The following is a 7,500-nucleotide window of genomic DNA, read 5'->3' on the forward strand; positions in this document are numbered from 1 at the left end:
ATATGATTACCCCCAGCTGACACTGCAGTGTTCCTGAAGTAGATCCAACGGAAATATATACCACGACTGTGGATGACAACAGGTAGCTTAAACTGTGCCAGTGCTCTATTCAACACTTAAACACACTAATCGACTTAGTTCAAAATATTAATTACATATCTATATATATAAAACTGTAGTTGTGTGAGTGTCTGTCCCCTTCGATTTAGATTCCTAACTACTCCCACATTTTGCGGTGCAGTTTAACCAAATTCGGGTATCTTATAGTCGGGATTGATATCGAGCCCGTCTGAGTATTAGCGCGCGTCTACGATGAGTCTACGATTTTAAAAATAATTTAACATCATTTTTTATTCCATTTTAATGGATAATTTTTCGTGTGTCGATGGCGGCGGAGTTGGCGTCCATGGTCACACCTGCACCTGTTTGCTTCTCCCCCTTCTTCCCTCCCTCGTGAAGCTGTGGGGAAGGGAGTGTAAGGAAATCAACGTCGTAAAGCGTTGTCAAGGAGACCAGCGTTCTTTTAGAACAACGACTTCATGGCTTGAAGACACCAAAACAGAAATGGCTAAGAAAGCCCGAATTGGCATCTATAAGGGAAATAACTCTCTAAAAATGCTTATATAGTTATTTCCCTTACAAACCCGAGTAACGCCGGGCGATACTGCTAGTATATGTATATTTGAAATGTTTGCAAGTATTTATATAATTGGCGCGCGCGCGGTGTGTGTGTGTATGTGAACTGCATGCATGCTTTTATAACTGACTGAATGTTTATGATATGCATATATGTACACAAATATATGGAGATATCTGTGTGAGCAAGCGAGTGTTATCCAAACTATTTACGTTTACAATCACACTGGATATATCTCCAGTTTCTTTCTCAAACAGATTTATCTATAGAACGAAGTGTGTCCTATATATCTACAGAATTTATGGGTTAACTTTAAAACCGTCGCCGTCTATAGATATACTCTTAACCAAAAGAAGACTAAATTCTTCAGGGTAGATATGTTTTGTTTGTTCTCATGATATATATATTTGCAATGTTTATCGCCACATCAATATGGCTGATCGACGTTACTACCGCCATATTGATGCGGTGATAAACATTACCTCTCAGTAGAGTAACTACTTTCATCTCTTATAGAGATTTTCGAACTAGCTACTTTGCTTGTTGCAAGATCAGTGACTGTTTGTCGCTTGGTTCTCTATATATTGCGAGCTGAAGCGAATTCCTGCTATCCCTAGCGACCCGGTGTTCACCACTGACGATGGGTACAAATAGCCCGAAACCGTTCGGTGTAGCGATCCTATCGTCTGCCAGAAAATAGTAGAGGTTCTCTCACCAGTTTGCAATATATACCGTGTGCAGACTGCGTCGATGACCAGCTGGATGAGGCTCTTCATGGGGCTAAAAATGGTAGTAACGTGGGGATAAACATTACTTCTCAGTACAATTACTACTTCCAATTCTTTTTTTTCCTTCTAGTTTCAGCTCACGAGCTGTGACCATGCTGGGGCACCACCATTTAACTACTTTCATCTTTTATAGAGATTTTCTAGTATAAATTTGCATTTTTTAATGAATTACTTATTACTAAGTGCAAGTGAATGTAAATAGTTGACTGGGGGTAAATGCTATAGATATGTTCGGATAAATGCTATAGATATGTTCGGATAACCGTTTGTTCGGGCACCTGACAAACGGGCGAAGGGTAACGGTTTCATATCATGTCATTTGTATTGCGATATATCCTTAATTAGTTAAACTAATTTTCAATAGCTGAGAATAGTACTAAGCACTTAGTAAACTATGCACACGTGATTGACGAATATTGTTTGGCTTGCATTTCTGAGTTTGTTCCAACTCTTTGAGTTCTGGATGCCTTAGTAATCGTGTAGAACTCGTTTGTACCTAGACAACACATTGCTATTAGGTAAAAGAAAATCGAAGGCAAGCAGCAAGGAACTAACTGCGTATCCTCCCGCGTGAATTCTATGACATGCATAAATCTCTTATCGAGGAAGTAACTAAGGATTCTTCCTTAAACTGATGCATCAAAAAGAAGTGGATAGAATTTATATTTTTATCTACTCACTCCCACACAAACCGGAGTTTGGTTTTGACCCGATAGATAGTAACTGTTACCGCCACTGTTGGTCAGTTATCGTCCAGATCAACCCTGACCGAGTAGATCTATTATCAAATACATTCCATTTGTGTGTGTGTTTTTTTTTTCTTCAAGTATAGTCTAAACAGAGCAACATTACCTAATATGACCTTCATTTTTCTGGTGGTAGAGACTTACTTCATTTAGGTGTTATTTATAGCAAATCAGGTGAGCACATTCACAACCTATATATTAGTATAGAACATAGATAACTTTTTGAGCAGAAGCACTCGAGCTCAGCAATAAAAACGTTATAAATATTTGTCAATACCTGGTACAGTACTTACTTAGATGTTTGTTTCTTTGTAAAGCTTAGCCTAACTACAAGCAACGGAACCATTGTATGGTTGATGAGTGTTTGACAAACTTAATCTATAAATCTAAGTCATTTCTCTGTAACCTTGTTACAAATCATTCTACATTCACTCGGCCAAAATGGAATCAATATGAACGAATCCTTATTTCGTTTTTGTACCGCTTGTTTTCCTAATCACCCGAAGTCGACCACTAATGCTTTATTTCCGTCCATCTTTTTTCTCTCCTTCTTTCTTTCCACTCCTTATATTTCTTTTATTTTTATTTCTCCATCTTTTCACTTTACACCTACACTTTTTTCTTTCCTTTTTACCCTCTCTTTAAATCAATGCGACAACAACAGCAACAACAACAACAACAACAACAACAACAACAGCTAAATCAGCAACAGCAGTAACTATTAAAAAAATGACATCAGCGAACTTTCTTGTACCCCTTTTGCTAAAATAGCAATATTATCAACAAAAGCAGCAGCAACCAGAATCGTTAATAAATAGCATAACATAGCAACCAGCACATAACTGCAACCTTAAGTACAACAGCATCCATTAAGTAACAGAAAAAAAAAATAATAACAGCATACGCAAACAAGAAGGTTAATAGCAGTAATAACATCACTGCTAACTACAGCTTACAAAAATATTATGACACCAACAATCAACATTTCAGCAACAACAAAATCCATTATTGCAAGTCGATGATGAAACCTCTACATGGTAACTTGACTTGTTTAAAATAGCAGGGAATCACCCACTCAGATCATAAACTGCCTTTAATAAAAAAAAAAATTGTATAATGTAGTCCTAGATATATGTATATCTGAATTTTTTAAAATGGGATGGTCATGGCTGGAATACTTTTGATTATAGGGAACCTTAATCAATGTTGACCTAGAACTGAAAAAGAGCAACAACAACGATTACCATTAACAAATGCGTTGAAAGAAAACGATAACATTATAATCAAGATCAACAAGAACGAAAGCAACAACAACAATAATAATAACCACCACCACCACCACAGCCACCACTACTACTACTACTACTACTTTTAAAGGAGCAAAAACCAACGTCAGCAGCAACAGCAACAGCATCCACCACTTAACAGAAACAACCTCCATTATGTTATTCCGAAATCAACATCAGTAACAACAAAGAACTTGTACTTTAACAAGAAAAAAAGAGTTAACCGAAATCAAATAGCATCATCATCATCATCATCATCGACTACAACAACAAAAACAACTCAACATCATCAAGACAACAACAGCGATTCTAACACGAGTACGAACCAACGTAGTCGTATTGTCCTACAAAACATTGTAGTTAAGTCTCCCTTAAATGCGATCCTGTTATTCTTGAAAAACGATATTTTTGCTTTAGTTAGTCCTGGAATGACTCAACACTGCATCCCGTACCAGGACCTACGTTTGGAAAAATCCTTGATATCGAAAATAAAGGAGTCACCTTTTAACTGACGCTATTTCCTAGTCTGTTCTGGCCCCGAACATGTCTAGCATACACTATATTTCAAAATGGCCATGGTTCGACTGCTTTTTGTGTTTTTGTTTTTTTTTTTTTTGACAGACAGACCGACTCGGATTAAACAAAAGAAGTAGCAATTACTAACACCACTACTATTAATACTACTACTGCTGCTACTACTTAACGTTACAAGTGATAAAATAACGATGATGGTACTGTTGTAACTGATACAGTTTTTGGTGTTGCTGTTGTTGATTAGCCCCAAGTCACTCTGGCTTGAACTGACCTACGATCAACGACATTTCAGTCTTCACCTTTCTGTCTCTTATTTAAAACGGTACGGTGTAATTTGAGTGATATTTGGTTGCTATTTCTAACAAATCGAATGACTTTGTTATCTGAAAGTAATAATAATATGAACAACAGCAGCAATAACGACAACAGCGACAAAAACTGCAGCAATTATGCAGTATGAGCGACCGAAGCGAAACAACAGCAACAACAACAATAGCTGCAATAATAAATAGTACAGTTAAAAAAAAAATAGAACCTAGCATCATCATCTGTTTGAACAATAATAGCCACAACTAAAACTACAGCAACTATACAAATGGTATATCTGAAGCAATAAGAAATTCGCAGAAACAAAGCAGAAGTAGCACCACCAGTAATGGCAACAACAAAACAACGATAACATTGACAAGAACAATAACAAAAATATGGATGCAACAGTAACATATAATCGCAGCTACGCGACCGAACGACTTAGTGACTTCCGAAGGAATATACTTAACATATTCGGAGACCCCCTTCGGTCACGACACAGACTATGGGATTGCACCTAGAAAGTTACCCTCTTAGACACAAGTCCGGGCGAGGTTGTTTATGGAAGACCAGCAGTCGCCCATGCATACCAGCCTCCCCTCTCCACGCCACCAGTTTTATCCAAGGGAAAGACAAAGGTCGATACAGCTTGGCACCAGTGACGTCGCAACTCATTTCTACAGCTGAGTGAAGGCGCATGTCTCAGTGGTTAGAGCGTCGAGCTTACGACCGTGAGGTTGTGAGCTCGAATCCCGGACCCGGCTGCGTGTTGTGTTCTTGAGCAAGGCACTTTATTTCACTTAACATATATATAGTAGGAAATTATGATAAAAGCAGCAACAGTACACCTCTATAAGATACCAGCTGGAAGTGGGGAATTCCTATAAAAGAAATAAACCAATATGTAAAATATAACAGTGTCTGAATAAACTAGAGACGATCCCTATCGGCCAAAATCAATTAAACTACGAGTATCTGTCGTGGAGATATGTGACTTCTAATGCTTTAGGCAGAACCCTCATCCGAAGAAATGCACTGCTTTGCCACAAAGGCTCTGCTCGAAACGTTAGAATTTCCATCTCACTATGGTATATATACTATAATAAGGTGGCGAGCTGGCAGAAACGTTAGCACGTTAGCACGCCGGGCGCAAAGCGTAGCGGTATTTCGTCTGCCGAAGGTGGCGAGCTGGCAGAAACGTTAGCACGCCGGACGAAATGCTTAGCGGTATTTCGTCTGCCGTTACGTTCTGAGTTCAAATTCCATCGAGGTCGACTTTGCCTTTGATCCTTTCGGGGTCGATAAATTAAGTAGCAGTTACGCACTGAGGTCGATGTAATCGACTTAAGCCATTTATCTGTCCTTGTTTGTCCCCTCTGTGTTTAGCTCCTTGTGGGTAGTAAAGAAATATACATATTTCAAGTATTTCGTCTGTCGCTACGTTCTGAGTTCAAATTCCGCCGAAGTCGACTTTGTCTTTCATCATTTCGGGATCGATTAAATCAGTACCAGTTACGCACTGGGGTCGATATAATCGACTTAATCCGTTTATCTGTTCTTGTTTGTTCCCTCTGTGTTTAGCCCCTTGTGGGTAGTAAAGAAATAGGTATATATATTATGATAAATTTTCGAAATTTAGTATGGAAAAATAGAAGTATTTATTAATTGTTTAGCGTGACAAAATGTAATTTATACACAAGTTTACTGAATTAATGCCATATTTGTAAGTAGCAATGAAGAGAATGTTGTTCAGCATTAGTTGAGGAAATCTGAAACTGCGATTATCAAGATTCAGCTTTGGTATTTTGTCATGTATCGATTGTATGCTAACAAAAAAATGTGTATAATCTATGAGAAAAACTAATGTGTTGCATATCGATTCTGTGATTGCAAAGGATTTGTACAGACTATCAAAAAAAGTTCCTAGAAACTGTTTGGAATAAGAAAAAAATAAAGATTCAAGTTTTGGTCTGCTGGTGTATTCCTATTAACGCAACGAAAAAAAATGCTTGTAGTTGAATTAGTTTTAACATGAATAATGCTTTAAAAAGCTAATGACAAATAATTATGTGATGAGGATGAAACAATAATAGTCAATGATGAATATTATTTTCGTAGATTTTTCTTTTATCTCCTTCCATTAAATATGTCAATGCTAACAATACAGTTTATTTATGTGCTTATTTATTTGTCATGCAGAAGTTGTCTGAATTACGGTGTAAATGTATAAACCATAATATAATTGTCTCTATAATTGTTCATAGGCTGTGAGAAATTTTAGAAACCATTTATTAAAGAAATTATTACAGTTGAATTGAAAAATACATTCCGCAGAATAATTTATTACATAAAGCTGTTAATAGAAGTGTGTATGTATGTGTCTTTTCTCGACCAGATTCACTCCTATCTACATTGTCTATGTTACCCACAAAGTTTCATGAATTGATCTTATTGATCTTAACTCCGTTACTTGTTTTCAGATTTTAAATACTCCTTTGGGGAGGTTTCCTATAGGAATTACCTGGATAATCTCAGTTGTTCGAAGCTATTCAACCCACTATATTAGATATACATATAAAGTGCCAACTGTATTTGTGTTTAGAATGCAGAACACACCCTTGAGGTATTCCCCATTGGTCATCTTAATGAATAAAACATACTATTAAGTAGTGAGAGAAGGGGGACGATTGAAATAAAATGAATGAATAAATAAATAAATAAATAAATATATATATATATATATATACATATATATATAAAAGTATATTCAGCAAAGAAACCCAAATATATTTATCAATGGACACAGATCAAACTAGATATATTTCGGAAAGGCGACAACATATTGATTGAATGTTGACAAATTAATTTGTTATCAATGCTGCTAACTATTGGCGCAATTACTGCTGCTGTTGTTGCTGTTGTTGTTGTTGTTGCTGTTGTTGCTGTTGCTGTTGTTGTTGTTGTTGTTGTTGTTGTTAAGCAACAAGACGGGTAAGGGTGATTAGGTGATGGTCTAGGGCTTAGGGGCAGGAGACCCCAGACCTTGGATAAAAAAACTTTGGTCTTGTTGTAGTCGAGGGCTCTTCGTTGACGCCTGGCACCACTGGGAGTTGGCCCTCGAAGTTACTGGAAATGGAGATCGCCAGGCTCAAATTCTTGAACGGCTGCTGCTACTGTTGTTCTTGTTGTTGTTGTAAATC

This window comes from Octopus sinensis, linkage group LG2 (assembly GCF_006345805.1).
Source record: "Octopus sinensis linkage group LG2, ASM634580v1, whole genome shotgun sequence".
Taxonomy (NCBI): Eukaryota; Metazoa; Mollusca; class Cephalopoda; order Octopoda; family Octopodidae; genus Octopus; species Octopus sinensis.